The sequence below is a fragment of the Silene latifolia genome, chromosome Y (assembly GCF_048544455.1).
Source record: "Silene latifolia isolate original U9 population chromosome Y, ASM4854445v1, whole genome shotgun sequence".
Taxonomy (NCBI): domain Eukaryota; kingdom Viridiplantae; phylum Streptophyta; class Magnoliopsida; order Caryophyllales; family Caryophyllaceae; genus Silene; species Silene latifolia.
This window is the reverse complement of record NC_133538.1, coordinates 207,777,375-207,796,930: the sequence shown is the minus strand read 5'-3', so window position 1 is coordinate 207,796,930 and position 19,556 is coordinate 207,777,375. Positions and strand designations below refer to the sequence as shown.

Genomic DNA, 19,556 nt, shown 5'->3' with positions numbered 1-19,556 from the left:
ATACAATTAATTAGTTGTCAATTGGGGTTCGTTCCTTTAGGTGTGACGGAATGGGGTTGATTGATCGTAGTCTCTCACGACAATAACGTCAAACTCTAGTCAGCCAACCGTTATCGATTTACATTAATCAACTGACGAGGATCAAATAATTAAATATCTGATGATATTTCTTTAATGAGATTTATTATGTAAACGCACTATTGTGGAGGACACTAACTCCAACAATCTCCCACTTGTCCAACACAAGGTGTGCGCTACCAATTCTCTTGTCCGTTTTAATCTTCCACTCAATGCAAGGTGTCTTTCAGGTCGCACTTGCACATGAACATATCGCGAGTGGTTTTCTCGATCGGGAGTGTGACTACCTGACCGGAAAAATGTCTCACGGATTACTTCCAAGCGTGGCCACGTATTTGTAGTCAGTGACTCCTCGAGTGGCCTTGAGATATAGTTACCCAACGTGGGTGGACAATTCCTGTCTGCCCTATCTATCCTATTGCTTAATACAGATCACCACGACCTAGTAAATGCCCTTTGGCCTCCTTTCACGGCACGACCTAGGACAAAGACCAAAGTCACTCGAAAACAGCACTTGCTCAGATAATAGTCTCCAGTCAAAAGAATCGACTCTTTGGAACATCTTAGAGATCCCTGCCACGACCAGGCGTTTATAATAGACTTAAGGGATTCTCTAAATGGTCACTGTCCGGCAAAGTGTCACACACTCTGCCTATCTAATCGACTAGTCATCACGTATGACCTCACGGTGTTGCACAACCATCAATCGACTCACAATCTAGTCACTCCAAGACATCACCTCATTAAGTGACTAGGGACAAAATACAATGTTCATCTTATTCACTTGAATAGTGTTCAACATTGTCTCCATAACTTATTCAGATAAACAAGGTATTTAAAAATTTAGTCACACTAAATAAAAGATTCATAAAAGAATGAATGCGAAAACAATGAATGTGATTATCATATATATAATAAGATATACACTATCCAATTATTACATATCCATAATATAAAGAAAATATGGTACTTGTCTCAATCCCATTGCGACGACATGACCATCATGCTTAGCCTTTGATAAAGGCTTGGTTAAAGGATCAGCAATATTATCATCTATCCCAACCTTACAAATGTCAATTTTCTTCCTTTCCACATAATCTCTAATTACATAGTATTTCCTTTCAATGTGTCTAGATTTGTTACTAGACTTCGGCTATTTGGCTTGAAAAATAGCTCCATTGTTATCATAATATAGAGTGATCGGATCTTTGGCAGAGTGGACTACTCCTAGTCCCTCCATGAATTGCCTAATCCAAATAGCTTCCTTCGCAGCCTCAGACGCTGCAAGGTACTCAGCCTCTGTTGTAGAATCCGCAGTAACACTTTGCTTGAAGCTCCTCTAGCAAACAGCTCCTCCATTTAGCATAAACACATACCGGATTGGGATTTCATATCATCCCGATCGGTTTGGAAACTTGCGTCCGTGTAACCTCTTACACGCAACTCAGTTTCTCCTCCAAACACTAAGAACGAATCCTTAGTCCTTCTCAAGTATTTAAGGATGTTTTTTACGGCTATCTAGTGACTCTCACCAGGCTTGGCTTCATAACAACTTGTCATGCTCAAGGCATACACAACGTCGGGACGAGTGCAAATCATAGCATACATGATAGACCCAACAACGGAAGCATAAGAGACGGTCTTCATGTGTTCAATTTCCTTAGGGGTGGAGGAAGACTGTGACTTGCTCAAAGTAGTCCCTTAGCCCATAGGTAGAAATCCTCTCTTGGAGTTTTTCATATTGAACCGGTCAAGAACTTTGTCAATATAAGCTTCTTGACTCAATGCTAGTACCCTTTTGGACCTATTCCTATAGATCCGGATACCCAAGATTCGTTGTGCCTCTCCCAAGTCCTTCATCTGGAAGTGTTTCCCTAACCACTCCTTAACGGAAGTGAGCGATGAAACATCATTCCCGATGAGCAATATGTCATCGACATATAGGATAAGGAATGCAATCTTACTCCCACTAAACTTCATGTATAAATACGGTTCTTCCACACTTCTAGTGAAACCGTATTGTTTAATAACATGATCAAAGCGATGATTCCAATTCCTAGATGCTTGCTTAAGACCATTGATGGACTTCTTAAGCTTACACACCTTCTTAGGGTTAGATGTATCCACAAAACCTTCAAGTTGTATCATGTACACCTCTTCTTCTAGAATCTCATTCAAGAAGGCGGTTTTGACATCCATTCGCCAAATCTCATAATCATGAAATGAGGCAACCACTAAGATTATCCTAATGGACCGAATCATAGCGACTGGAGCGAAGGTTTCGTCATAGTGTAAACCATGAACTTGGGTTAAACCTTTTGCTACCAATCTAGCTTTGTAAACATCTACATGTTTATCCACGCCGAGCTTAATTTAATATATCCATTTACACTGAAGGGGTCGGACTCCCTCAGGTAAATCCACCAAGTCCCATTCTTGGTTCTCGTACATGGAATCCATTTTGGATCGCATGGCTTCTAGCCAAAGAGAGGAGTCGGGACTAGACATAGCCGATTTGTAGGTAATGGGTTCATCACTTTCCAAAACTAACAAAACACCATCCTCTTCGATGTTACCAAGGTAGCGGTCAGGTGGATTAGAAATCCTACTTGACTTTCTAGGAACAATTACCGTTTCAGAGGAAGAGGGAATGCTATCCTCCACGTTCTCCTCTACCTCATTCTCGGTTTGTCGCTCTCGAACTTCGTCAAGTTCAAATATTCTCTCATTCTGTCTCCTAGAAATAAACTCCTTTTCTAGGAAGACAGCATCACGAGCCACAAACACTTTGTTCTCGTGTTTATTGTAGAAGTAATAGCCACGTGTTTCCCTTGGATATCCTACAAAAAGACATTTGTCAGACCTGGGTGCAAGCTTATTGTCAGACTTGATCTTGATGTACGCTTCGCAACCCCAAATATGCATGAATGACAAATGAGGGACTTTCCCTGTTCATATCTCATATGGAGTCTTATCGGCCGCTTTAGTCGGGCTTCGATTTAGTGAAAATATTGCAGACAAGAGGGCAAAACCCCAAAATGAACTAGGAAGCTCAGTTAGACTCATCATAGACCGAACCATATCTAGTAAAGTTCGGTTTCTCCTTTCGGCCACACCATTTAATTGTGGTGTGCCAGGAGGAGTTCATTGTGATACTATACCACAATCTTTTAGGTGTGAATCAAATTCATAATTTAGATATTCACCACCACGATCGTATCGTAGGGTCTTAATCTTTCTATCCAATTGGTTCTCTACTTCATTTTGAAACTCTTTGAACTTGTCAAAAGCTTCACTCTTGTTCTTTCATTAAGTAGACATACCCGTATCTACTTAAGTCATCACTTAAATTAATGAAGTAGTGAAAACCTCCTCTAGCGGTGATAGTTAATGGTCCATACACATCCGTATGTATGAGAGCCAAAACCTTACTAGCACGTGTCCCTTTTCCCGCAAAAGGTGCACGAGTCATCTTACCTAAAAGGCAAGACTCGCATGTACCATAAGATTCGAAACCAAATGGTTTGAGCACTTTTGATGAAGGAAGCCTCTTAATGCGTTGTTAGGCCTAGAAATCTGCAGACGTCCCTGATCAGTATCTCACCTTAACCTGACCATCAGGGTGTCAGGGTGTCAGGGTATCAGGACACATGAAGATAGGCGTCAGGACGTACATGGAGAGGACAACGGTCAAAATATCAGGACGATATCAGACAAGGAAGACATATTACAAGAGGAATATATGCGCAGCATTGAATAGGAAGATCTCGCAGGAAATGCAGTAATTATGGACATAATATTGGCAATTATTGTGGGTAATTAAGTAGAATAATCCACATTAATGCCGCCATCACACAACCGTTCAGCAAGAGCTTATATAAGGGATATTTGGAAATCATTTGAAGGATGATCACGAGACAAGGCAATATACAACATTCTCATTTCATTCATAGATAATTACGTCCAATTGTGCTCAATACATAATACAATAGTGAAATCCTCTCCTGGCTTGGTGCCTGTGGTTTTTTTCCATTTAAGGGTTTTCCACGTACAAAATTCTTTGTCTTCTTGGTGTTATTTTTTATTGCATTTATAATTTATATTTTGCCTCTGACGACCTGACTATTAGGGCATTTAGAGCTAGTTAACCCTATCCAAATCTACCCTGACCTGATTTCGCCTTGCGCAAAATCCACACAAAACAATTGGCGCCCACCGTGGAGCATCTAGCTCTTTAAATCCTTTTCTCTCATCTTACAAAAACTCAAAAATCCTACAAAAATGGCCCAGCCTAGAAGAACAATTGAACGCAGCTCTCCAGTAAATCGCTGAGTTGGAAAGCTTGAAAGAAAAAGTAGTCCAAACTGAAGCAGAAATCTTGCAACTAAGAGAATCTGAGTCAGCTCTGAAACAAAAATTAGAGAAAACCCAAGAAGCAGGCTCTAGATTTCAGCCAGGAACCCCATTTGCATCAATCATCAAAAACATCGATTTCTCCAGTTTTGGGAGCCCAAGTGGTTTTAAATTCATTAATGTTGATGGTGAAGGTGAACAAAAGAATGACAATGAAAAACCTGATGAATCTGTAGCAGCCATCATGATGGCAGTGGTTCAGGAGATCAAAAAACTCAATGAAAAATTTGACAAGATACAGGAGTACCCGGCATGGAAGAAGCGCTTTTTGACGATTATCTTGATTCGTCTTTCATAGACGAAATAGCAAAAGTAGATTTACAAAAGAAGTCTGTGGTCCCATCCATGAGGGTCTATTATGGAACCACAGATCCACAAAATCACGTGGCTCTCTATAAAAAAAAAATGTTGGCTGCATCTATTCCCAGCGAATTTAGACAAGTTTACATGTGTAAGGGATTTGGAACGACCCTGACCGGCCCTGCTCTGCAATGGTACATCAACCTGCCAACTGGGAGCATCCATTCCTTCGCCAACCTGATCAACAACTTCAACCAGCAGTTTGTGAGTAGCAGAGAGTTGGATAAACGATCCAGTGACCTTTGCCGAATCACACAGAAGCCTGATGAAACTCTCAGGACATTCCTTGCAAGATTCAACAAAGAGAAAGTATCCATTCCCAGGTGTGACGTTGGAACAAAGCAAGGTGGGCATTCGAGCGGGGTTGCTACCACACAGTGACTTATACAGCGAGCTCACTAAGTATCCCTGCCATACCTTCGAAGAGGTCCAAGCCAAGACTCTTGCCTTTATCAGGCTAGAAGAAGACAAAAGCTACAAACTTGGATCACCCAGTGGACCAAAGGATTATGAGAGGAGCATTAGGAAGAGCAACAAAGGAAACAACTACATGCCTACTCCATATTCCAGACCAGATCAATCAGAAGTTAACCTTGCTAATGAGTATCAAGGTAAGGCTAAAGTTTTTCCACCTATTTCCAAACATAACTTCAGTGTTGATATTGCAGGATTAATCCAGAGACATGACAACATAGGATCAGTAGTCAGATGGCCCAGAAAGTCAGAAAATCCCAACCCTAGAAGGGACAATTCCAAATGGTGCGAATTCCACATGGACATTGGTCACACGACGGATGACTGTTTCACCTTGAGGAAAGAAGTGGCTTATCTGCTGAAATCCGGATACCTAAAAGACCTGATCAAGACGAAAGGCAGGAATGCGAACCAGGGCAAAGAGGATCAGGAGCACAAGCAGGATCACAACCTCCCTCCACCACCTCCAATATACGAAGTAAAATTCATATCTGGTGGATCAAAAATCTGCGGCCTGACCAGTTCAGCAGCAAAAAAGATTGCCAGGACGCCAAAGACTGTCTCACCATACAAACCAGACCATATTCCAATAATCACTTTCAATGATTGTGACCTGGTAGGTATTCCTGATGTTCATCATGATGGCCTGGTAATTTCTATGCAGATTGGAACCGCCACAGTGAGAAGGATCCTGGTAGACGGAGGCAGCTCAGTAAACCTGATCATGCTTGACGTGCTGAAAGCCATGAAAATCAACGAGGACCATATCACCAAAAAATTCAGTGTCCTGATAGGATTCAGTGGCGAAACAAGGAGCACTCTAGGAGAAATCCACCTCCCAACCTACGTTGAAGGAGTCTCATCTTATGAGAAATTTGGAGTCTTTGATTGCTTGTCATCTTACAACGCAATCTTGGGTAGACCCTGGATTCATAATGTCAAGGCCATACCATCAACCTATCACCAGTTTATCAAGATACCAACAAACTGGGGCATAGCCACAGTTATAGGGGATCACAAGATAGCCCAAGAATGCTACACAACAGCTTTGAAGCCTTCCAAGGCAGGTAAGTCCCTCGCATAACAATTACAGTACTCTGTCAGGAGCACTTATGTAGCACCTCCCAGAATGGAAATAGATCAAGTAATTCTAGACCCTGAGTACCCTGACAGAGTACTGTAATTGTTATGCGAGGATATCTGTCAAGGATATCTAAAAACTGATAGGTCAGGTAGCTGCCCTGAACAATTTCATATCAAGATCCTCTGAGAGATTCAAAACATTTTACAACCTCCTCAGAAAGAATAAACAGTTTCAATGGACGGATGAACATGAGACAGCCTTTCAAGACTTGAAAGCTTATCTATCATCTCCACCCTTCGGCTAAACCGAAAAGGAGAACCCCTGTCGATATACTTATCCGTTCTTGACACAAAGATCGATGCGATCCTAGTAAAAGAACAGGACGGCCAACAACACCCTGTTTATTACGTAAGTAAAAGCCTATTTGATGCTGAGATGAGGTATGGACTTCTTGAGAAATAAGTTTTAGCTTTGATTATGTCATGTACTAAATTGCGACCTTATTTTGAAAGCCACCCCATTGTAGTCAGGACTAACTTGCCCATAAAATATGTCCTACGTAAGCCTGAACTATCAGGCAAGATAGCCAAATGCTCAGTGCAAATTAGCACGTACGATATCTCCTTTGAACCCACGGCAGCGATCAAATCGCAGGCCCTAGCAGACTTTGTGGCTGACTTTAGCCCTAAACTGGAACTTGACCTGAAAAAAGAGATCAACCAACTAGAAAATAAAACCCCAGACCAAGAATGGACCCTGTTCATAGATGGGGCATCCAACGCCAGGGGGACAGGGTTAGGATTAGTGCTCAAGTCACCACATGGAGATATCTTAGCACAGGCTATAAGCTGTGAGTTCAAAGCTACAAACAACGAAGCAGAATATGAAGCTCTGATAGCAGGCTTAAAGGTATGTCTAGACCTCGGTGTTCAAAACCTAAAGGTAAAAACTGATTCACTTCTAATTGCTAATCAAATAAAGGGAATTTATACGGCTAAGGATGCAAAAATGATTTCGTATTTAGAATATGCAAAAAACCTTACCGCTAAATTAGCTTTATTTGACATAGATCAAATATCAAGAGACTTGAACACCCAGGCTGATGCTTTGGCCAGCCTAGGTTCAAATTTTACCCCTACAGTTTTCGACAAAATACCAATTGTTCATTTATTAGAGCCAGCCATCAGCAAGCCTGAACAAGTCAATCCTGTCAATTATGATTATAACTCTTGGACTAAACCCTATTATGATTGGTTTCTCCAAGGAATACTGCCTCAGGGGAGACATGAAGCAAGGGCTTTTAAAATTAGAGCTTCAACTTACGCTATTATCAATAACACTTTATTCAAGAGATCGCGGGCTGGACCTTACCTAAGATGCTTGGAGCCTGGCGAAGCCAAACTGGTACTTCAAGAAATACACGATGGACACTGTGGTAACCATAAAGGAGGAAAGAGCCTGACAAGTAAAGTCCTCATGACAAAGCACATCGGCCTACACTAAGGGTCCGATCGCTGGAATATTCATCAAAATGTGAAGCCCGCCAAGTCCATGCACCAATCATACATCACCATCCGAGTTCCTTCACTCAATTTCGCACCACAGCCATTCATAAAGTGGGGCATGGATATTGTGGGAAAACTGCCCGTAGCTCCAGGACAAAAAGTATTCATGTTGGCCATGACTGATTACTTCTCCAAATGGATTGAAGCTGATTCTTCCAGGCAAGTAACCGAAAAGGAAGTAGTATCCTTCATCAGGACAAATATCATTTGCAGATATGGAGTCCCGTCAGAAATAGTATGTGATAATGGAACCTAATTTGTGGGGAAAAAGACCAAAGCATTTTGCCAAGAATGGAATATCAACCTGGTAACGTCAACCCCTGGATACCCAAAAGCTAATGACCAGGCTGAATCAAACAATAAGGTAGTCATAAGTTGCCTAAAAAAGAAGCTAAAAAGAAGATGAGGCAGATGGGCTGAAGAACTTCCATTAGTACTATGGGCAGACAGGACAACTCCAAAGACATCAACAGGCCAAACACCTTACTCTTTTGTGTACTACTGTGAAGTCATCATTCTGCAAGTACGGTGCCAACATCAAGGTACAAACAACAATGTTGAAGCAATTAGAGACCGATGCAAGATAACCTGGTTCTAACGAGAAGAGCTAAGAGATCTTTGCCAAAATTAGGATGACATCATACCAACAAGCAGTTGCCAGGACTTACAACAAAAATGTCAAAATAAGAGTTTTCAGGGAAGGAGACCTCGTCTTACGCAAAGTTTTTCCAAACAAGAAAGAAAAATCAGCAGGCAAGCTGGCCCCCACATGGGAAGACCCTTACTTAATTGATTGAATTGTTAGACAAGGAGTATACAGGCTCCAAACACTAGAAGGAGAAATGATCCCAAGATCCTCGAATGTAACCCATTTAAAACTATTCCATATATAAAGACCAGATTAAGCTATAACCAGGTACAAACTCATATCATTACTCACCTGATGTGCTACCTGAAAAACTACGTGTTTTACATGCTCTGTATGCGACTCATGTCTATATATTTAAGTAACCCATTTTCTCTCACTTTTTGAATCCTGAACAATTATACATGATAAATATTTTATATGCATAAATATTCAGGATTGAGGGCTACTCTACTATATATCAATTCCTGAAAGAAAACTTTGCACTTAACTGTGCCTAACGAGTTGGTAACCATCACGGATACGATAAAATGTCGGGACCAATCAGGCATGAATTAATTGCCTGACCTGACTAGGTTTACTGCCAATGATTACAACCGGCTGGACGCAGCAAGACAGGTGCAAGGGTGTTCTCTCCCAACCACTTAGTCTAAACGCCCTCCTGACAGGCCGGTTTTCCCACCCCTTCAACCATTATGGCAAAAAACTATACTTGGTTGAATTACTCACGACGATTCAAATAACAGGATAAATCAAAAATGCTTTGCAGGTTAACTAAACACAAATTTTGACAGGTCCATCAGGATGGAAAAAAGGAAAACTCACAGGCTCAAGCAAAGTCAAAAAAGCAAAATCGGCCAAAAAAGGCCACCATGCCTATATCAATAAAGCCCTTACCCCCTGGGGCAAAGGCGCCAAAATATTCATAAAGGCCAGGGATAGTCTCCCTGACCTGGATAAAAAAATAAAAAGATAAAAATTGTTCGTCCAGGGACATCCCCCCTGGATGGGCCAAATACCAACTAAAAAAATCAAATTACTGCTTCTCCTTAGAAACAGTACCAGCACTCCCACTCTTAGCCGGATAAGCATCAACGTCCTGCTCCCCTGGAGAATTCACCTCCTGTTCATTGCCCATGTTATGCAGGTCAGGATACTTTGAAGCAGCAAAAGCCATCTCAGCTTCAGGGTTCCACTTCGCCCTGGCCTCGACAGGCTCTAACATAGTAGCAGCCCTCCCCTTAATATAGAAATAGAGGGAAGCATCATCAAGTTTGAACTCCAATTCATCCCTCTCCTGGGTGAGCTCTTCATTCATGTCCAAAGCTTCCTGCAAGAGCCGCTTACTTGAATCTGCCTCAGCTTTAGTAGAATCATTTTCAGCCTGCACCCTCACCAAGTCAGCAGCTTTAGCAGCCAGGTCCGCCCATGGAAAATCCAGTTCAGACTTTAGCCTATCATAATCTGATCTCATCAGATCAATCCTGGCTACCAAAGAAGTAGCCTGATAGGCGTTATGGAGACAGGCCGCAGCACCCCGACCAAAAACAGGAAGAAGAATATGAGTAATATACCCTAATAATAAAAACTATCCAAACAAAATACACATAAAAATAAAAATAGCCTACCTCTCTCATAGCAGCCAGGGCACCTACCAAAAGGTCCGATGAATGATCCACCAAGCAACCGCACGAGTAGCGCTCAACAGGGTCAAGGGTGAGAATAATGTCTGACTTAGAAGCAGCATAATCTCTAATCTTCACCCTAGCAGCCTCCATATTGTCCACCCTGGCCTTCACTTCCCTGACCGGGGCAGAAATGTCAACATCTTCAATTTTTCTTTTTTGGGCTGCTGAACTTGTTTCAGCAGGGGCATCAGGTACAACAGTGACCTTAGGAGCATCAGGTTGTTCAGTCAAATCGATAACAGGCTCAACATCTCCGCTTCCCTGGGAGCCCTCCTCTTTAATCTTAGCCAACCTGGCTGAGAGGTCAGCCATACCAAACCTGGCAAGGCGAGTAGACCACCTTGTGGCTACAACAAGAAACACTATATTAGCAATATAAACTAAACATCACCAGGAAGCCAAAGTAAGAAGAAAAAAGAAATTAAGATAGACTTACTGCCTGAAGTAGTGGCTCTAACAACCCCGGAAGGTTTAGCCACCCTGGCAGCGCCATCAGCCTTCAAACAGCGAGGGAGATGGCCAACCCCACAGCAGAGAGGCCAAGACCTCGCCAAAGGAGGAATAGCAAGGAAAGCAGAAATATTGGCAGTGGGATACTCAGTTTCAGTAACCCCATCATCAACTGCACACATAAAAGGTATGATTCAATATGAACTTCATTTTATTTTTTACTAACGAGTGAAACATGTAGGACAAAAGAAAAACCAAAAAACTCACCAGCAACGCAAGCTTCATAATTTAAATACGCCAGGTCAGGACCCACAGAATTGGTCCTGACAAACATGTACCCAGCAGCCCAGCCCTTGTCATGTCCGCTATCCAGATTGCTCAAAAGGGGGGTAGTAGAAACCTTAACCTTAAAACTTATACGGCCAGGACAATTTGTTTTGACAGCATAACAAGCTTTTAGATCATCAAGGGAAAACGAGATATTGTGTTTTTTACAGACATACTCAACGGAACACACAACCTTCCACACCATAGGCATCAGCTGATAAGATGGAACACCAATCTCCTTAATAACCTCAACCATAAGAGGAGAAAAAGGAATCTTACAACCTGCCCTGAAAGCCCAGTCATGAATGCATAACCAACCAGGACAAGCCCAGTCAGCCCTGATAGGAGAATTTTCAGGGATCCAGACTTCAACATCAGCAGGGATGATCCCCTTATCCTTTAATACCTTCTCAAACTCAGGGTTCAAACGATTTGTAAGAGACTGATCGTCCTTCAAAGCCTTTGTAGGCTTGAACTGGAAATCCCCATAGAAAATTGAGATCATCTCCAATGGAGAATCACTCGGCTTATTGATCGTGGAAGGTTGAGCAGCAGAAGAAATAGGCAAATTCTCAGAAGAAGTTTCCTCAGGATTCTGGGAAGGAGGGATTGCAGGAGTCGCCGCCCTGGTAGACTTATTTTTTGCGGCCATTATTAAAAGATTATGAAGATTAATTGAAGATTAAGGACCTGGAAGCTAAGTAAAATTAGAGAAGAAAGTTATTAAGAAATAAATAGGGGAGATTATTCTTATGGAGATCAACTTAATGAAGTTAACGGGTATTTATATAGAATAAATTAGGGTTTTAACCGCAAGTGGATGGATAATCATTGAAGGAGTTGGAGTAAAAAGCTACAACGGCCAAAATATCAGGATGAAATCAGACCAGGAAGACATATTACAAGAGGAATATATGCGCAGCATTGAATAGGAAGATCTCGCAGTAAATACAGTAATTAAGGACGTAATATTGGCAATTATTGCGGGTAATTAAGGAGAATAATCCACATTAATGCCGCCATCACACAGCCGTTCAACAAGAGCTTATATAAGGGATATTTGGAAATCATTTGAAGGATGATCACGAGACAAGGCAATATGCAACATTCTCATTTCATTCATAGATAATTACGTCCAATTGTGCTCAATACATAATACAATAGTGAAATCCTCTCCTGGCTTGGTGCCCGTGGTTTTTTCCCATTTAAGGGTTTTCCACGTACAAAATTCTTTGTCTTCTTGTTGTTATTTTTTATTGCATTTACAATTTATATTTGCCCCTGACGACCTGACTATTAGGGCATTTAGAGCTAACTAACCCTATCCAAATATACCTTGACCTGATTTCGCCTTGCGCAAAATCCACACAAAACATGCGTCTTTCGTTTATGTGGCCTAAACGACAATGCCAAAGGTAGAACTCGTTTGGATCACCCATTTTGAGCTTTTTAGTTTCTACATGATAAACGTCATTAACATCATTTAAAACATAAATGCCTCCAATTGAAATAGCCTTGCCATAAACCACATCATTTAATGAAAAAGTACAACTATTGTCCTTAATCATAAAACAAAAGCCTTTCACGTCTAACGCGGAAATGGAGATGATGTTCTTGGTTAAAGTTGGTACAAAATAACACTTATTTAAATACAACTCTAGACCACTAGCTAAAGTGAGCACATAGGTCCCCACGGAAACGGCCGCTACTCTAGCTCCATTGCCCATGCGGAGATCCACGTCACCTTTTGCTAGTGCTCGCACGTCCCTTTAACCATGCAAATGATTACAAAGGTGAGAGCCACATCCAGTATCAAGTACCCAAGTGAAAGTTCAAGCATAATTAACGTCTATCACATAGAGAGCGAAAATCATACCAATAGGCGTCACACACCATTCCTTGAGATACTCCAAATATTTGGGACAACTTCTCCTATAATGCCCTTCCCATTACAATGAAAACATTCAGCCTCGAAGAGTTTGACACTTTTTGCCTTGGGATTGCCATTCTCAACGGCCTTCCCCTTTCCGTTGTTATGTTTCTTTGACGATTTCTTGAATTGGGACTTTTCCCTCCCCTTTCCTTTCTTAACTCCTAGGGACATGTTCTTTAACTTCGTGGTTAAAACATCCCCTTTGTCACTCCCAATAGCTTCCATATCCCTCTCCGCTTGGGTGATGAGTGCATGAATTTCATGATAACTCTTATCCATGCCATTCATGTTGTAGTTCACCCTAAAATGGGCAAACTTGGTGGGAAGTGAGTGGAGGATACGATCCACCACAAGAGTCTTAGGAATCTTACACCCTAGACGCTCTAGGATGTCGACATATTCGACCATTTTGAGTACATGGGGACCAACCTTTTGGCCCCTCTCAAGCTTAGCTTCAAAGAAGCGTGCCGTTGCATCGTATTGACGGACTTTAGGTGTTTGTGAAAACATAGTAATCATACGAGTGAATATCTCGTACGCATTTAAAGAAATGCATGAAAGCTTGGGCTTTGGAGACATCGACCATATCAACACATTCTTGATATCATTCGACATCCTCACATGGTCATCATAGGCGGTCCGCACCGCCGATGAAGCCCTTGGGCCGGGCTCGATGGGAGGAGCATCGGTTAAGTAAGTGAGCACGTTGTCGGACAACGCGGCGCTTTTGATGTTGGATTCCCATTCAAGAAAGTTACTACCGTCATCTTTTAAGATACATTTGTCCATTACGGACCTTAGCCATGAATTTTTGCCTAGTGATGTAGTCGTTGGAGTTGAAGAAGTTAACATTGCGAATTGAAATGTTACAACAAAAAGGAAATATTAACATCCATTGTTTTAAAAAAAAATTACTTGTAAAAACATGTTTAACAAGTTTTAACATTTATATAATGATCTCTCACTAAATTATATAAATGATTCCAAGACCCAAATATTAAACAAAAATGAGCATCGCTTGGGCGTAACATCCCATAATTGTGTAAATTCGGTAAGTCACGTTGACTAATTCTACCTCTAGCACTCTTGGTCGACGAATTTCCTTAAATCCATCTACTAGCCCCGGAACATAAGACCGTCTTATATCCCGTTGAGTTCAACAAATTTTGGCGTGTGATAACCGTTTACCACCCTACTTACCCAAGGTAAAAAGAGAACACCCCGCTTGGGCGAGCGTGGCTCTAATGAACAAGAGATTCATAGGTGTTACTAATTGGTAAGGCTAATCTAAATTTTAGTTATGTGAGAGATCTTGTCAATTTAGTCATAAATTCCCTATAAGTTAACTAAGTCGGTGAATGTAAATGACGTGAATTGACAACCGCGAAAATAAAATGCATGTGAATGTCGATTTTGGCATGCGCGAAAATAAAAACAAGCAAACAAGTAAGCATATGAATAAATCCTAATATGGCCACCTAGTTAATAAAAACTAGACTATTACATATCGGAAACCGACTCCTTGGTCCCTTGCCTCTTCATTCCAAAAGTGGCTCCTCTTGTGGGATTTGGAACACCTTCAAAAAAATAGACTCCGTCTCGATGTAATCCGTCTTTTGGAAACGCCGGTAAGAATAACTATTACAATTGAATTACATAGCTATTCCTATTATAAATTAATTAATAAATAAATAAAACTATTAATTAATTACAAACCGACTATACGAGATCGTATTTAATAACAAACAAATCGCTATTCCCATTCATTTCGGGTAATAACGATTAAAATAAACTAGGTCATACTAGGTACAACAAGATAAATACTTTAAATAAATGACAATCATTCATTCAACTTAAATAAATATGCTTAAAAAATGCTATAAAATGATGCCAAAATTGCCCTATCTATCAATCGTTGGTATCCATCTCGGTTTTTGTGGATTTAATCGATTTTTAACTTGTAAAAATCAATAATCAACTCTTAATTCTCATTTAAGTCCAAAATAATTGTCCAAACAGTTTTGGGCCTAAAAATTAGTCCTCACTAATTTTATGATGAATAATTAGTTTGATTTGGTTATATTTTGCTAATTTAATCAGTAAAAACATAATTTTTAAGTAATAAATCCAAAATAATTGAAAAATTACCCAAAAAAATTGAAACAAAAAGTTTGAGTATTCTGGAATACTTCCAAGAATACAAAAATGTCAGAAAAATTGCCCCAAAAATCCGGATAAAATATATGAAGAAAAAGATCGATATTTATCGGTTTTTAACCACTAAAACCAATAAACATCAAAACAAGGTGAAATCACATTTTAAATTTCACTTTTAACTTTTAAATAATATTTTTAAATGTACATAAATTTATCATGGGCAGGAACAATTTTTTCGAGTATATGATTAATATCTATAACTTTTATCGACTTTTATTTCATAAAATCAATAAACATGCAAAACTTCAAACAAACCTTCAACATTTTGCATACAATCAGTAGAACACATGCATGAAACACCATAAAAAGTCCATGGCCCGAATCATCATTTAACTATTTTTAGTCAATTTATAACTAAAATACGGCATTTTGACTCGGTTTTCTACCAAAAATCATTAAAAATAGCAAAATAACTTCATAAATCACCAAACTTTGTCAAAAATCTTTTGAGATCAGTAGGTATGCATGCCCCAAAAATTTCATGCTAAAACCTCTTCTAACACAATTTTTGAGTTTTTATAAATTATCTCATAATTTATTAATATGCTTAAAATCAACATGCAAATTACAAGCCTAAGCTCTGATACCAGTTGAAATATCATAGATCCTAATTAGACTCTCTAATTAAAAATAAATTATCTCATAATATGTTCATTTAGTGATCTATGTAACATGCATGCAAATATAAAAGTATAAAATTAAAGATTAAGGAAAAACAATTTCCTTACATTGATATTTATGGTAATATGGGCACAATCAAGATCTCCTATATTGATTATTCTTGAGCTAAAAAGAAATGGATGATCCTCCTTAAAAAACCTTCAATAAGAAAGTCTTCTTCAAGTTGCACCCAAGAACAAAACACCCAAAAATTTTACAAGTATTAACTAGATACTAGTAAAATTTACCCTTGATAATATTTGTAATATTACTAACACTCTTTGTAATAATATTTTTGATTACTAACTTCTTAGTAAATTATGTATAATAATTTTTAGAGAGATAGACCAAGTTTTGTTCACATAAGTGAAGTAATGAAGTGTAGAAAAAAAGAAAAAAAGATGGAGTGTAAGTAGAGGAAGTGGCGGGTGGAGTGTGTAGTAGTGGAGTGTAGGATTCATTTTCCTTATTTTATTGTCCAACACATTATGACACACATAATGATCACATGACAATTATGGAAGAAAAATAAGCAAAGTGTAATGATCATGATCATCCACTACACTCCATTTATACGGTCCAATGAACCATTTGCGGGTCCATTTTGGTTCTCATATTTGTCGTACAAATACGTGTAAATTTTATTTAAACATCGTATCATGTTTAAATGCTTCCAATTAATTTCGTCCAAATCACTCCGTAAATATACGTGTACCGCTACACATATTATTATACGTACTAATATTAATCACATTAATCAATTAGTACAATTTTAGTGAATTAACAATTAATTAACTAAAACCCGTCTTATAAAATTTATTATTTAATTATCGCGTAATTAAATAATAACTGCTGCTCCTCGAGTTCGCAACTCGAAATCTCTCTAAAAATAATTGACTAACCTTTTAGTTTATAAATCAAGGGACTAAATAAATTGTATCTCATACAATTAATTAGTTGTCAATTGGGGTTCGTTCCTTTAGGTGTGACCGAAAGGGGTCAGTTGATCACCGCCGTCTCACGACAATAAAGTCAAACTCTAGTCAGCCAACCGTTATCGATTTACATTAATCAACTGACGAGGATCAAATAATTAAATATCTGATGCTATTCCTTTAATGAGATTTATTATGTAAACGCACTATTGTGGAGGATACTAACTCCAACACGGCTGCGGTCCCCCACCGGCAGGACTGGACCTTCGGGCAGTCTGAGGTGTGGATGGTTGGAGGAGGTGTGGTATGTGTGTGTTGTTGTACTCGTGTTGTATCTGCCTTTATATGTTTGTTATATCAGTCACTGACCTTGTGTGGTTTTGCTGTGTTGTTTCTGTTGTGTCTGCCGTGATCCACTATGGTGAGCTGTCAGTCTTAGCAGGTTATTGTTTGGATCATAGCTAGGTGCTTGGAGGGACGAGTCACGACAGAAGTAGTTCACATAGTTGATAGTGGTGTTGAGTTGTATCTTTCATATCGTCTGTTGTTGTAAATCACTTGTAATATAACTTAAACGTCCTTTTATCGACATTTTATTATTACTGTCCTCGGGCAACCGAGATTGTAACGCCCTTATATGTTAGGGAAGGTCTTGTTAAGGCTTCTTGGTATATGGGGGTGTTATAAAGTGGTATCAGAGCGACGATTTTGGAACCAGTAACAAATGAGCCTAATGAACGTAGTGAGTCTAATAAAATGAACCTGGTATATGTATATTGGGAGCCCCAACTGATGCTTGGTTTTAGGTGAGTAGGCGCCCTCATTTCAAAATCACGGCCCCATTATGCTTAAGCCAGCCACCGGTTATGGGAATATCCAGTCGGGAATTATGTGCTTAGTGTATGATTAATAAGTTAGCAATGTCTGTGATAGGGCCTCTGTTAATGTTTGGTATGTATAACAGTGATGGTGAACAGCGTAGGGTTATGGTTGAATGGAAGTGTGAGTGAATGTAATAGAGATGGTGAAGTGTCAATAGTTCATGATAATGTTGAGTGATGTAGTGATAATGATGCGTTCTAAATCTTTCTATGGGTAGTGCTAGTTTATAAAGGAATTGTGAGTCTTGAATGTGTAATAATAAGAGTTGTAAGTCTTGGTATGCGTGTGAGTACATCAAGGAATGGTAAGTTTTATGTTGGATAATATACTTGTCAAACGGTAAATAGAATTGCAACGAATGATTCGTTGAATACTTTTGTATTATGGCATAGTTAAGTCGAATAATTTAGTTGATAATTTGTTATGACATGATTGAATTGTTATCAAACTCGAATGATATATTATGGTTTATTATTAGATGAATGCTTAGAGTAGTGTGAGTATAACTTGGATTGTTGAAGTTTGCACATGCATGATTAGAAGTGAAATAATGTGTTGAGTGTATGTATGAATAAGTTAATGATATGGTAAATCGTTTTATGTAGTGTTTGTTATCGATTGAAGTAATATGTGCCATGTTTGGATGGAGTAGTTGAGTTACATTTGAGTAACAATAATGTGTCGTGAATGAATGAAATAATCTGTGACGATTTCCAGATACATTTTGGTATCGATACAAGTTGTTGTTTTGCAGGGATTTAACTAAACTCGTAACTTTTGATCTGGTACCTAACCTTGCTCAATCGAGAACGAGTGCCTACTCCATCGAGTAGACCTTATTCGATCTAGTTAAGGAGTTATATGATCGAAATAGCTGAAACTGTCACCGAAAACTCGATCGAGTAGCTCCAACTCGATCAAGTAGAGGCCACTCGATCGAGTGCCTTACTTACTCGATCGAGTAAGTGAACAGTACCCGGATTTATGCGGGGTTCATATCCCTTCTTCCCAATTCTTTCTTCTTATTCTACTTCATTCATAAACCCTAACTTCTTATAAATCTCACTTTTCTCTCAAGAACTTGGTGTTTTTGGTGTTGATTCTTTGATTTTCATCTTGCTTAATTCATCCTTTTGCTTACTAATCATTCAAGGTAAGAATGTTCATCCTTTTCTATGTTTTTAATTGATTAAAAACATGTAGAATAGTTGGTGTTTTCTGAAAAATTCGATTTATATGTCTAAAATCTTGCTTATAATTGCTGTAACATGATCTATTTGCTTTAATTTGTTGAGTATTGATGCTAGGAGTAGAAAAATCGAATCAATTTGGGGGTTTGTATGAACCGAATTTTCTAGGGTTTGGGGATTCAAATTGATTTTTGGTTGTCTTTTGCATATGAAAGGGGGGAAAATTAAGTGATGTATGTTATGGATATCATGTTTAGTGTTGATTTTGATGAACGTTGCTCAAAATTTTGCCTTAAAACTCCGTCTTAAAAGTGCCCCAAACTGCAATTCGTCCCATATTCTTTGTCAAACTTGTCTATTTGTGGAACTATTTTGAAAGTTTAATCCTTAAAATTTGTAGTTGGGTTGTTAATGTGGGAAATAAATCTGTATACTTCCCTTAAACTAGAAGGATTATAACGATTTAATAAAGATGATCAATGGTCATAAAATAAAATACATAAACATAAGTAAAAAGATTTAGAATTAACTTTCGGTCCTAGCAAATATGGCCTAAGAACAATATCAAAATTGATATTCGCCTATTAGTTGCACCCAAGACGATCTGAGATATGCCCTTTGATTATGCAAGAAATCAATCTAAAATTTTTTGTA

The 19,556-nt window shown here is 39.1% G+C and overlaps 1 long non-coding RNA gene across 3 annotated transcripts in view; it reads left to right on the top strand.

Annotated features, from left to right (window-relative positions):
• The window catches only part of LOC141628631 (uncharacterized), a 36,769-nt gene that overhangs the window by 3,564 nt on the left and 13,649 nt on the right, over nucleotides 1-19,556 (top strand). The window contains exon 4 of one of the 3 annotated variants that reach the window (XR_012537166.1): nucleotides 17,264-17,869. The exons of the other annotated variants lie outside the window; for them this stretch is intronic. This is a non-coding gene — a long non-coding RNA (uncharacterized LOC141628631). Of the gene's footprint in view, nucleotides 1-17,263; nucleotides 17,870-19,556 lie in introns of those variants that run through there. 3 annotated transcript variants of the gene reach the window in all.